The sequence below is a fragment of the Gekko japonicus genome, unplaced genomic scaffold (genome assembly GCF_001447785.1).
Source record: "Gekko japonicus isolate JY-2015 unplaced genomic scaffold, Gekko_japonicus_V1.1 scaffold3265, whole genome shotgun sequence".
Classification (NCBI taxonomy): domain Eukaryota; kingdom Metazoa; phylum Chordata; class Lepidosauria; order Squamata; family Gekkonidae; genus Gekko; species Gekko japonicus.
In genome coordinates, this window is record NW_015175462.1 from 1 (window position 1) to 12,142 (window position 12,142).

Here is a 12,142-nt window from a genome sequence, read left to right on the forward strand (position 1 = left end):
GAGGGGTGGGGGCAGAGAACGAGGGGATTAAATCCAAAGGGGGAGCAGCAGCGGTGGTAGCAGGTGCAAGTCCTGACAGTTTTGAACGCTTGCCAGCCAGCCTCTGAAATCCTCGGCACATCTGCTCTCCTCGGTTGGACAACAGATGGGACCCTCTTTTAATATTTTTGGATTCGGTTAGATTTAGGAGCTGATGTGAACTGATTGCAGAGCGCAGGTGCGGCCGAGGCAGCCCGCTTCCAGGCAGGAAGTGGGGGGTCAGGCTGCGGCAAGGGGAGGCGAGGACTCGCCTGGCCCTGGGAAACTGGCAAGGGGGCGCGGGCGAGGGACGGAGGGTTCTGGGCGGCTTTGGGGGGGGGTTTCACACGCCGCTCGGGTTTCAGCTTATTTTTAGCAAGCTGTTTTTGTCTTCCCAGCCAGGGGTTTTGCTGGGTGGAAGCCAGGCCTCGTCGGCTCGGTTTCGAGGGAACCCAGCTGCAAGTTCACATGCCAAAAAAACTTGAGGTTAAGGAGACGGGCTGAGAAAAACTCTGTGGGCTGCAAGGGACAGCTTGAAGAGAGGCAGATGGGCAGAAGGAGAGAGCGTTTCTAACTAACAGCAGAATGCGGGTGCGCGCGCACACACACAAAACACACACAGGCGCACAAAAATAGCAAACTTCAGTTGCTGTTGTTGGTTGAGATAACCTGCAAATAGCATCTGATAGAAGCGGCTTTGACTCCGGAAGGCTCCTACCCTGAAAACCTGGTTGCTCTCTGAGGTGCTCCTGGGTTCGAATCTAGCTGCAAATGGAACTGTGAACCTTTTGTGTCTTTGAATATTCCATTGTAGAATACTTTAGCTGTTAGAGTGAGCCACTCAGTGGGCCTGGATGGGGGTGGGGACGTGCTACATCACTCCAAGTATGTACCGGTGTTATCTCCTGGGAAGGGGTGCCTCTCTTTGTCTTAACCTGGAGCTGCCCTTTGCCCTCTCCCAAGCATCACATGGCCTTCCATGGAGATCAGGATTAGCAGATGTCCTCTTTTTTTGGTGTCCATCCTCTTTCAGTCTCTTTTTAAAGAACTGATGAAAATGTCCTCTTTTGGGGCTGGAAGGTTAGGAATATTCCTAAAGGTTTCCCTTGCTCGAAAGCTAGTCGAATCCGACTCTTGGGAGCAGTGCTCATCTCTGTTCCCAAGCCGAAGAGCCAGCGCTGTCCGAAGACGTTTCCGTGGTCATGTGGCCGGCATGACTAAATGCCGAGGCACACGTAACGCTGTTGCCTTCCCACCGAAGTGGTACCTATTTATCTACTTGCAATTTCTTGCTTTCGAACTGCTAGGTTGGCAGGAGCTGGAGCTAGAGACTCCGTCACATGGCACCAGGATTTCTAACTCCCAAACTACACACATTCTGGTCTGCAGCTCAGCGTCTTAACCTCTGAGCCACCATGGCCCCCAGGAATATTCCTGGCTAGTAGCAATTATATCAACTTAAAGAGTAGGGGTATTTAAAATGAGGTCTGTCGTAGTGATCACTTGTTATAAGTAGTCAGTTGGGAAATATGTCCTCTTTTTTGCTTTTCAAAATATGGTAACCCCAATGGAAACACATGTCTCTGTAGGTCTCTCCTGTAGAGAGAATGTCCTCCTACTCCCACACACATGCTGCCGGACAAGCTGGCCGTTTGTCATAGGGAACGCACTCTTTAGAGTCGGCTTCTTTCTCTTCTCTCGACTGCAACCTGCGTGTGAACTGGATGTACTTGAACAAATGTGGGGTTTTTTTGCAATATACTTCTTGGGAGATTTATTTACTGCACTCAGTATTGCTCTTTTATGACCCGGCAAACTCTGCTATATTAACCAGATATCCCAACCAATGCTCCCTCTAAGCTGTGGAGTCTGGTGAGCAAAAATCCTACTTTGTGAGCTATTGGCGTTAAAGCTGTGAGCGAGCGGTTTGGCTGCTGCATACATTAGTTTGCTCTGGAGCCCCATCCTTCCTGAGCTAAGACAAAAATCTGTGAGCTGGAGGCTAAAAAACTGTGAGCTAGCTCACACTCATTCAGCTTAGAGGGAGCACTGATCCCAATACTAGCCCAGGACCCAGTGTCCGTGGGATGTCATCCCTGTCGTTGGCAGCTCTGGCCATTCTGTCAATGCACAGTGTGTCTGTGGTGCTTTTAATAGTCACAGCCCTCCCCCCCCACTGCAAACTTAGAAAGCCAAGACAGGCAAGGAAAAGGGGGAAGGAAAAGAGGTGGTAGGAGACCCCATGGACAGTCAGTCGGGCCCAGTGGATCTTACTCCGCTGCTATGGAGGGGGTTGCACCTCCCAGCACTGTCATACGGTTGCCAACTACAGGTTGGGAATTTTCTGGATATTTGGGGGTGAAGCCTGGGGGGGGGGGTGGGGAGGGAGAGTCCACCCTCCACAGTGGCCATTTTCTGCAGGTGAATGGATCTTTGTCACTCGGAGATCAGTTGTAGTTCCGGGAAATATCCAGGCCTCACCTGGAGGTTGGGAAGCCTATCGCAGTGGCCTTTGACTTCCAGCAGCATGTCTCCCGCCCCCGGCCCCGGCCTCTGCTGTCCCCAATATCCAGAAAGGGGTTTTGTCATACCTGCCCTTGACTCAGCCCCAGAGCCAGCTCCTGACAGCCTAAGAGGGGAGGATTCAGGGGTGAAGCTGGGGGGGGGTGTTGGGGAGGGAGAGTCCACCCTCCAAATTGGCCATTTTCTGCAGGAGAATGGATCTCTGTCACCCAAAGATCAGTTGTAGTTCTGGGAAATATCCAGGCTTCACCTGGAGGTTGGGAAGCATATTGCAGTGGCCTTTTACTTCCAGCAGCATGTCTCCCGCCCCCCCGGCCCCCCGGCCTTTGCTGTCCCCAATATCCAGAAAGGGGTTTTGTCATGCCTGCCCTTGACTCAGCCCCAGAGCCAGCTCCTGACAGCCTAAGAGGGGAGGATTCAGTGCCTTTAAGAGCTGAAGAAGCATCAGGATCTGCACCTACTGTAAGTACTGAGGAGGATACACAGCAATCTGAGTCAACTACAGGACGGTTTGCACCTGGGATTGAGCAGGCCATAAGCAGCTCACCACCTGCATCTCCCCCACCTGTAAGTAGGCTTAGGGATCAGAGACATCAGGAGCTGGCTAGCTGATGAAAAGAAGCATGTTCAAGAGGGCGGAGATCCTTGAGACCTGAGTTTTAACAGCAGCCAGGACCTCGCACAAAGGTGCTAATGAGTTAATGGGCCAGAGCACTATTTAGTAGGGCTTCTGGCCATGAGCAATTTGTGCTGGCAACCTCGTTCGTAGAACCAGAAGCTCTGCACCTTGATTCCTGTTTGACTCTGTGGCTTTTGGACTCGGCTTGTGTTTGGACTGCTCTGGCTCCTGACTTCCAGCTTGGAACCTGACCACGCCCTCGGCTTTGCTCCCTGTACTCTGACCTCTGGTAACGTTTGACTATGGCTTTGTCTGGTGTTTTGGGACTTGTTTAATGCTCTGCTGACTGCTTTCCCGGCTGACCTTTGGACTTGTATTGTGACTCCCCCTGCCTGCCTGCCTCCCTGGCTCTACCGTGACAGGTTTCCTCCTCCACTCCGAGTACCTCCTGGTTTTCCTTTTCTTTTCCCCTTTAGTCATGCTGGATGGCCGCAGAATCTCCCAGCCCGCTCTGTCTGGATAACTCAGCATCCAGGCTTGGGAAAGAGGAAAGGAAACGCAAACAGCAGTCCCAGACAGCAGTGTGCACGTGAACTCTTATGCCCAGAATTAAACTTTGTGGGTCTCAAAGGGACTCAGACTTCGTTCTGTCGCTTCAGACCAATACGGCCGCCCACCTGGATCCCACAATCCTACACATCCGTCCTGGGTTCTGCCAGAGGTGGTGGTGGTCAGCAGGTTAACAATGACCAGCTGATCTCCCAGGTCCAGCATGACTTGCGCATCTCTAACAGGCTTCAGAAGCAGAGCCAGAGGGCAGAGAGTTCCTTCACTGGGCAGCAAACCAGTTCTTGGTCATAGGGTTGCCAGTCTCCAGGTGGGACCAGGGGATCTCCCAGAATTACAGCTCATCTCCTGACTACCCGAGAGCACATCCGGCCTGTGCTGAAGGAGCTGCATGGGCTGCCAATAGCATACTGGATTCGCTTCAAGGTGCTGTTTTTGACCTTTAAAGCTCTATACGGCCGGGGGCCTGCCTACCTGAGGGACTGCCTTTCCCCACATGTCCCCCAGAGAGCACTGAGGTCGGGGACCCAAAACCGCCTGACTGTCTCTGGCCCAAAAGATGCCAGACTGGCCATCACCAGATCCAAGGCCTTCTCAGTGGCAGCTCCACACTGGTGGAATGAGCTCCCGGAGGACATCAGGGCCCTGAGGGACCTCTTACAGTTCCACAGGGCCTGTAAAATGGAGCTCTTCCGCCAGGCCTTTGATTGGGAGCCACTACTGAGGAACAAGCTACTGAAACATCTATTACTGGCATTCGACTAGGGATACTGGTCTAGTTATACTGGGCCATCTTACAATGACTGCCATCCGCACTTTGTTGCTTGTACTTAATCTGCACTTTATATTTTACTGTTGGAATTTTATCTGGTTTCATTGTAATTTATTACTGTATGCCGCCTTGAGCCTGCTTGTCAGGCAAGGTGGGATAGAAATCTAAATAAATAAATAATAGAGAGATCCATTCCCCTGGAGAAAAGGGATGCTTTGGAGGGTGGACTCTAAGGCACTGTGCCCCGCTGAGGTCCCTGACCTCCCTAGTAAAGATACAGGTTCCCCTTGCTCAAAAGTCAGTCGGCTCTGACTCCAGGGGGCAGTGCTCATCTCCGTTTCCAAGCCAAAGAGCCAGTGCTGTCCGAAGGCTTCTCCGTGGTCATATGGCCGGAATGACTCAATGCCAAGATGCACGGAACGCTGTTACCTTCCCACCAAGGCGGTACCTATTTATCTACTTGCAATTTCTTGCTTTCGAACTGCTAGGCTGGCAGGAGCTGGAACTAGAGACAGGAGCTCACTCCATCATGTGGCACTCGGGTCTTGAACTGCTGAACGACCAACCTTCCTGTCTGCAGCTCAGCATCTGAACCTCTGAGCCACTGCGGCCCTGACCTCCCTAGACTCTACCCCAAATCTCCAGGAGTTTCCCAGCCTGGATCTGGCCAAACTACTCCACCCCAGCCTCACCAGTGGTCATGGAGGGACCTAGCCACCATACTTGACCTTCCTGTGGCCAGATTTGGCCTGGGGGCATGGATTACCCCTAGAGGGTGCTGGGGCTGGAACACATGCTTGGCATAGCAGAAATCACAGGTTTCGCAGTTCCTGGCACCGCCTGCTAAAAGACCCTTCCCTGAGGAGTTGGCTATCCGCTCCCATGGGAGTAACCAGAGCTATTTTTGGGCAGGAACGCACAGGAACAGAGTTCCGGCTGGCTCCTGAGTTGGCCACGCCCAGCAGGAACTCATTAGCATAATAGGCCACACCTAACAGCAGACACTCATTAGGATTGGCTACATTAGGGGTGTGTGGCCTAACATGCAAAGGAGTTCCTGCTACAAAAAAAGCCCAGGGTTTTGACAACAAAGTAAACGGAATAAGAAGCAAAAGGTGGGTGTGCCTGGATGACCACACTTCTGGTAACATGTGGGGTGTGGCCTAATATGCTAATGAGCTGTGTCATCAGGGGTGTGGCCTATTATGCTAATGAGTTCCTGCTGGGCTTTTTCTACAAAAAAAGCCCTGGGAGAAGCCATTGCTCAGGCATGATGTATCTGTGGATGCGCTCCCCCGCAGGAGACGTCTCCCTATGCATTCCTCAGGCCCATCTCCAGTTCTGCACTAGACAGCAGTCAGGACAATTAATGCCGAGGGGGAAAGTTTACCGATAGCCAAGATAACAAACTCTCTGCACGGTCTGTTCTGAAAAGGAGCTCGATTACTGGGTACAATTGACCACTGTGCATGTGGGAAAGGAAGGGTAGCCAGTGAAGGGGATGTGGGCTCCCCCTGCCCCGAGAGCGGCAGTCTAGCAAAAGGGTGAAAGGCTTAGCCGCCCGCCCGCAAGACCTCTGCCCCGCTATCTGCCGCTAAGCTCTCCCGGTGTCGAGGAAGCAGGCTGGCTTCAGAGGCCTGCTTAGCGGTTTATGACTCCTGCGTGGCTGGCCCAGAGAGGAGGGGGCGACCCATCGAGGGGGCAGAGGGGGGCTTCCAGCTCCCCAAGCAATGGGATTAAGGACAGGCCCAGGCAGCCGCGCTCCAAGATAATGTGAGCCCCACAGCCGACATCCACGTCTCTCTTTCAGTTAACACTGCCATGTCTCCGGAATGTGTGGGGAGGGATCCTCCTTCCTCAATCTGGTACCCTAACGATTTCTCCTGTCTGGGTTGTTATCTGCTTTTGCTTTCCTGACCTTGGGGTTCCAGCTGCTCCTGACCTGCTGGGAACAAACGGCTCCTATCTTGCCCGCTCACTTTTCTCCCCTGCGCGTGCACAATTGCAGGATGCTTATTGGCTTTTGCTTGTAATGGGGGTGCTTTGAAACGACGATAACTTTGGGGTACCTGCTGCTTTGGGCCATTCCTGACAAAAACCGTTCACGGGTCATAGTTATGAACTACCAATAAACAGAATACTTCTTATGGAGCCCTGTGTGGTGTGATCTGACTATTGAACCCTGACTGTCTCAGGGCTTCAACTGCCAGGCTGCCTCGTTCCGCCCTCATCCTGCCCCCAGTTGGAGGTTCAAACAACACAATGATTGTGTAAAAAGGATGTAAACTGACTGGTAGTTATTAAAGGTGAAGGTAAAGGTTCCCTTGCTCGAAAGCCAGTCGAGTCCGACTCCTGGGTTGCGGTGCTCATCTCCGTTTCAAAGCTGAAGAGCCAGCGCTGTCCGAAGACGTTTCCGTGGTCATGTGGCCGGCATGACTAAATGCCAAGGCACACGGAACGCTGTTACCTTCCCACCAAAGTGGTCCCTATTCAACTACTTGCAATTTCTTGCTTTCGAACTGCTAGGTTGGCAGGAGCTGGGGCCAGGGACGGGAGCTCACCCCGTCTTGCGGCACCCGGGTCTTGAACTGCTAAACTACTGACCTTCTACAGCCTGCAGTTCAGCGTCTTAACCACTTGAGCCACCACAGCTCCAATTCTAGTTATTAGAATTGTATAAACTGATTATTATTGTTGATAACCGTAGCCTTGCTCTGGGGGAGAGCAGCCCAAGGGTTGTCCATCCCAGCATCCTCTTTCCAGTCCACCTGGTACCTCTGGAAGCTCTTCAGGAAAGTCTCTCCGGAAGCTTCCTGTGCCCTCAGCCTGGCACTTCCCCTTTGAACAAGGACAGCTGCACCGCCCAGGCGTAGGCTGCCATTTCCTCCTTCTGCCAGCTGGACAAGGCGGAGATCATCACTAGCTGTGGACCGGGTGCTGTGTAGCTTGCAGGAATCGGGGCCCTCTCTTATTAATATGCCCCAACTGGAGGGATGGCACACTGCCAGGCGGACCAGCTCCAACAGACCTTGAGACACCAGACAAGGCTTTGGACCAACAAGGATGCCACAGGAGGTGGTGGCAGCTACCAGCGTGGGCGGCTTCAAGAGGGAATTGGATAAGCATATGGAGCAGAGGTCCATCAGTGGCTATTAGCCACAAGGGATAGATAGGAACTCTCGGTCTGGGGCAAGGGATGCTCTATGTTCTTGGTGCTGTGGGGGGACAGTGGGAGGGCTTCTGGTGTCCTGGCCCCACCGCTGGACCTCCTGATGGCACCTGGTGTTTTTGGCCATTGTGTGACAGAGTGTTGGACTGGAGGGGCGACTGGCCTGATCCAACACTGGCTTCTCTTATGCTCTTATGTTCTTACTGTGCAGAACATGCCGTGCACCATGGTGGCGTGTCAATGACCAAGTAATGTGTAGCTTGGCCCAGAACACCTTGCAAGGTGCATAAGCCAATGGGGACATCAGTGTGCAAGGTTAGACCAATGCTCAGAATGGAAGATGCCTGGGCAGGCCTTCAGGGGGACAACTGCCCACCGATTTGGTGCAGAAAGCCAGGCAGCTTCAAAGGCGCCCCACTTATGGAAGGGTGTCATGGCCACAAAGGGCAGGAATCCCGCACCGGAATTTAACCGAAATCTTCATTTGGTCTAGCTTCCCTCCTTCCCCCGCCACCCCCCCTCTCTCTCTGAAAATTGATAATTAACCTTTTGTCCACGTGGCTGTTGTGTTTATTCGGCTCCAGCGGCTGCAGGGTGCTGATATGGAAATTGCCGTGCGCAGCCAACTCCTCATCCCAAACACAATCTGCAGCCGCTCACAGCCGTTGGGCAGAGATAAGCAGGTGCTTATTCACCAGCCTCACAGCAGCTGCAAGGGCCCAAGTACCTGATCACTCCGATCTGGATGAAAAACTACTCATGGTTGGGCCGGGCGATAGAGGGGGCGATAGGCCTGGGCGGGGGGGGCAGGGGCCTCCACTCCCACCAACCGGCTGGCTCCCTTCCTTCTGCCTTTATTCCCTTCCCTCTCTCCTTGCCTCATCCCTCTTCTCCTCTCCTGCACTTACCCCTTCTGTCTTTTGGCTTATCTCCCACTCCATACCTCCCTTTGATTGTGCTTCTTTTAAAAAAAGGAGAAAGAGAGAGAGAATAATTTATTTGGGTTTCTTGCGTCTCTTTTCAGTCTGTTTCTTTTCCGTCTCCTTCCCCTCCCCTCCCCTCCCCTCCCCTGATAAGTCTTCTTCAAGAGTGACTTTATACCACTCAGATTCCAACAGGGATTATACCCAAGTGGCCAAGAGTTTAAGCAGGACACGAAACCAGTCCCAAATGCCCCAGGAGCTAGGGTTGCCAACTCCAGGTTGAGGAATACCTGGAGATGTGGGGGGGTGGAGCCTGGGGAAGGCAAGGTTTGGGACAGGGAGGGACTTCCGTGGGGCATAATGCCACAGAGTCCACCTTCCAAACCAACAATCTTCTCCTGGGGAATGGATATCTGTGACCACGGGACCAGTTGTAATACCAGGAGTTCTCCAGACACTAACTGGAAATATGCAGTGTAGTAACTCTACGGTGGCTCAGAGGTTAAGACCCTGAGCTGCAGACAGGAAGGTCAGTAGTTCAGCAGTTCAAGACCCGAGTGTGCCGCATGACGGAGTGAGCTCCCGTCTCTGGCCCCAGCTCCTGCCAACCTAGCAGTTCGAAAGCAAGAAATTGCAAGTAGATAAATAGGTACTGCTTTGGTGGGAAGGTAACAGCGTTCCGTGCGCCTCGACGTTTAGTCATGCCAGCTACATGACCACAGAAAATGTCTTCGGACAGCACTGGCTCTTCGGCTTGGAAACGGAGCTAAGCACCACCCCCTAGACTTGGATTCGACTGGCTTTCGAGGGAGAGAAACCTTTACATTTACTTTTATAAGCAATGAGTTTACCAGCACCTTAACTATGCAAATCATTTTATGGGAAGCTACCGGCTAGAATTAAACAGCACATGCTTTTGATACATGACTATCAAGTGTCCCTCTTTCAACCATCATGAGATGTATTTCTAGGTTTGTAATTGAACAAAAAGGCATTAACTAAGTAGTATAAGCATTTGTGATTTCCAGAGATCACAAATGCTTGCCAATATCTTTGTAAGTATTACCAAAACCTTTATATGTGCCTGCCTACCTTGATCTTCTCAAGATCAGATTAGTACCTTTGTAATGCACTGATGTGACTGGAATGATGTTGGCTATATTAGTCACAAATAGCCAATATTATAACCCTTTGAAGAGGGAAATGTGATTTATAAAACGAAATGTATTGCTTTTTTTTCTTTTTTCTTTTTTAATCATGGCCCAGGTCCAAAAGACTGCAAACCGCAGAGTGCACATTGCTGACATAGAAGCAGATGTTCAAACCCTTCTACCAGCAATATGCACAGACTGCTAAATTGTGCATATAGCCATACAAGGCCTTGTGTGTCCATGTGCAAAAAGGACCAGAGGATGATGTGATTTTCCTCAATAAGCAGCCTGTACGAGCAACTTGCCCAAGAAAACAGCTCTTGCACATGTGCAAATGTGTTTCCACATACAGAAGCAGACTTTTGGCTCCCAGCCTTTACCAATGGTTTAGTAAAGCTACAACTCACTGATTATTAGGGTGCGGCCCAATATGCTAATAGGCTGTGCTGTCAAGGGTGTGGCCTAATATGCTAATGAGTGCCTGCTGTTGGGTGTGGCCTATTATGCTAATGAGTTCCTGGTGGGCTTTTTCTACAAAAAGAGCCCTGATAGTTAGTCTCCGGGCCCTTTTATTGCAGAGATATGTCTTTCCCTTTATATATCCTCAGGGGGAAAAGGCTAGAGGATTACTTTTTTGTTTAAATGAAAGCTGGTGATTCAGACAACCTAACAGACGTGTCACTATAATGTTATAACCATCTATCAATCACAAGGGTGTTTTTTTTTTTTTTTTGTTCTTGACAAAGCCCAGTAGTGGTGCAGTGGGGGACATGGCCTTCTCAGGGGACAGAAGCAGGGAAAATGGGGGAAACCCACCAAGCGGAAGCCCAGAAAATCTCCCTTCCTTTGGCTTCAGCCTGTTCGATCTCGACCCGCCCACTGGAGCAGCAGAGAACAAGTCTTGGCTGTCATGAGAGCCCATTGGGTGTAGTGGTTAAGAGCGGTGGACTCTAATCTGGAGAACCGGGTGTGATTCCCCATTCTTCCTCCACACGCAGCCAGCTGGGTGACCTTGGGTCAGTCACCGTTCTCTCAGAGCTGTTCTTTCAAGAACAGTTTTCTCAGATCTCTCTCAGCCCCACCGACCTCACACAAGGTGGGAGAGGAAGGTAATGAGATTAAGAACATAAGAACATAAGAAAAGCCAATGCTGGATCAGGCCAATGGCCCATCCAGTCCAACACTCTGTGTCACACAGTGGCCAAAAATACCAGGTGCCCTCAGGAGGTCCAGCAGTGGGGCCAGGACACTAGGAGCCCTCCCACTGTCGCCCCCTCCCCAGCACCAAGAATACAGGGCATCACTTGCCCCAGACTGAGAGTTCCTGTTTATACCTTGTGGCTAATAGCCACTGATGGACCTCTGCTCCGTATGTTTATCTAATTCCCTCTTGAAGCTGTCCATGCTTGTAGCTGCCACCACCTCCTGTAAGCCACTCTGAGACTCCTTCGGATAGTGAAAAGCAGAGTATAAAAACAATTCTTCTTCTTCTTCTCCTGGGCAGCCCTTTGCATATTCAAAGAGGGGAATCAGAAGAGTTTAAAGGCTGCCAAGGGCAAAGGGATTCCACCCCGATGTGTGCACGGAGACTGCCAAAAAGACAGCTCAGTGGGTTCTAGGTGAAATCAGGCCTGAGTTCTCAAGAAGCTGAAATGACGAAACCATCCTACTTTGGTCATACTATATGAGAAGACAAGAGTCCCCGGAAAAGTCAAAGCCCTCGCTTTGCACGACCTGAGCCGGGCTGCTAAGGAGAGGACATTTTGGAGGCCATTCATTCATAAGGTCACCAGAAGTCAGCAGTGACTGGAAGGCTAACACACACACAGAGAGAGCAGTGTTCCCTCTAAGCTGAGTTAGTGTGAGCTAGCTCAGTTCTTTAGCCTCCGGCTCACACGTTTTTGCCTTAGTACAGGAAGGATGGCTCCAGAGCAAATGAATTTATGCAGCAGCCAAATCGATCGCTCACAGCTTTAATGCCAGTGTTGGGTATCACAAGTTGAAAACACTCAGTGTATCTGGGGTAAATTGTTTGTTTGTGTTGCTCACAGGAAGTCACATGTTTTTCATGTAACCAATGTTGTTTTAGGAGTACAAGCCCGGGGAAATTCTCCCTGATCTAGGAGTTTGATTGGGACAAAAGTGTCAAAGTGTTTTAGCATTTTATGGCTCCTCTTCCCGTCTTTGTGTGCTGTTCTCAAGAAGAAGAAGAGAGAGAAGCCATAACGCTCTTCTAGTTTTGTCTTTGTAGAGTAAGGATGTAGCCGATTTAGCTCTGTTGTTATTTTCATCCCAGTTACCCTTCCCCATGCTAGAATTTAGTAAAAACTTTATATTTTAATCACACATGGACTCTGAGTCTGAATTATTTTACAAAGGCTCTGCTAAATACCATTTTTC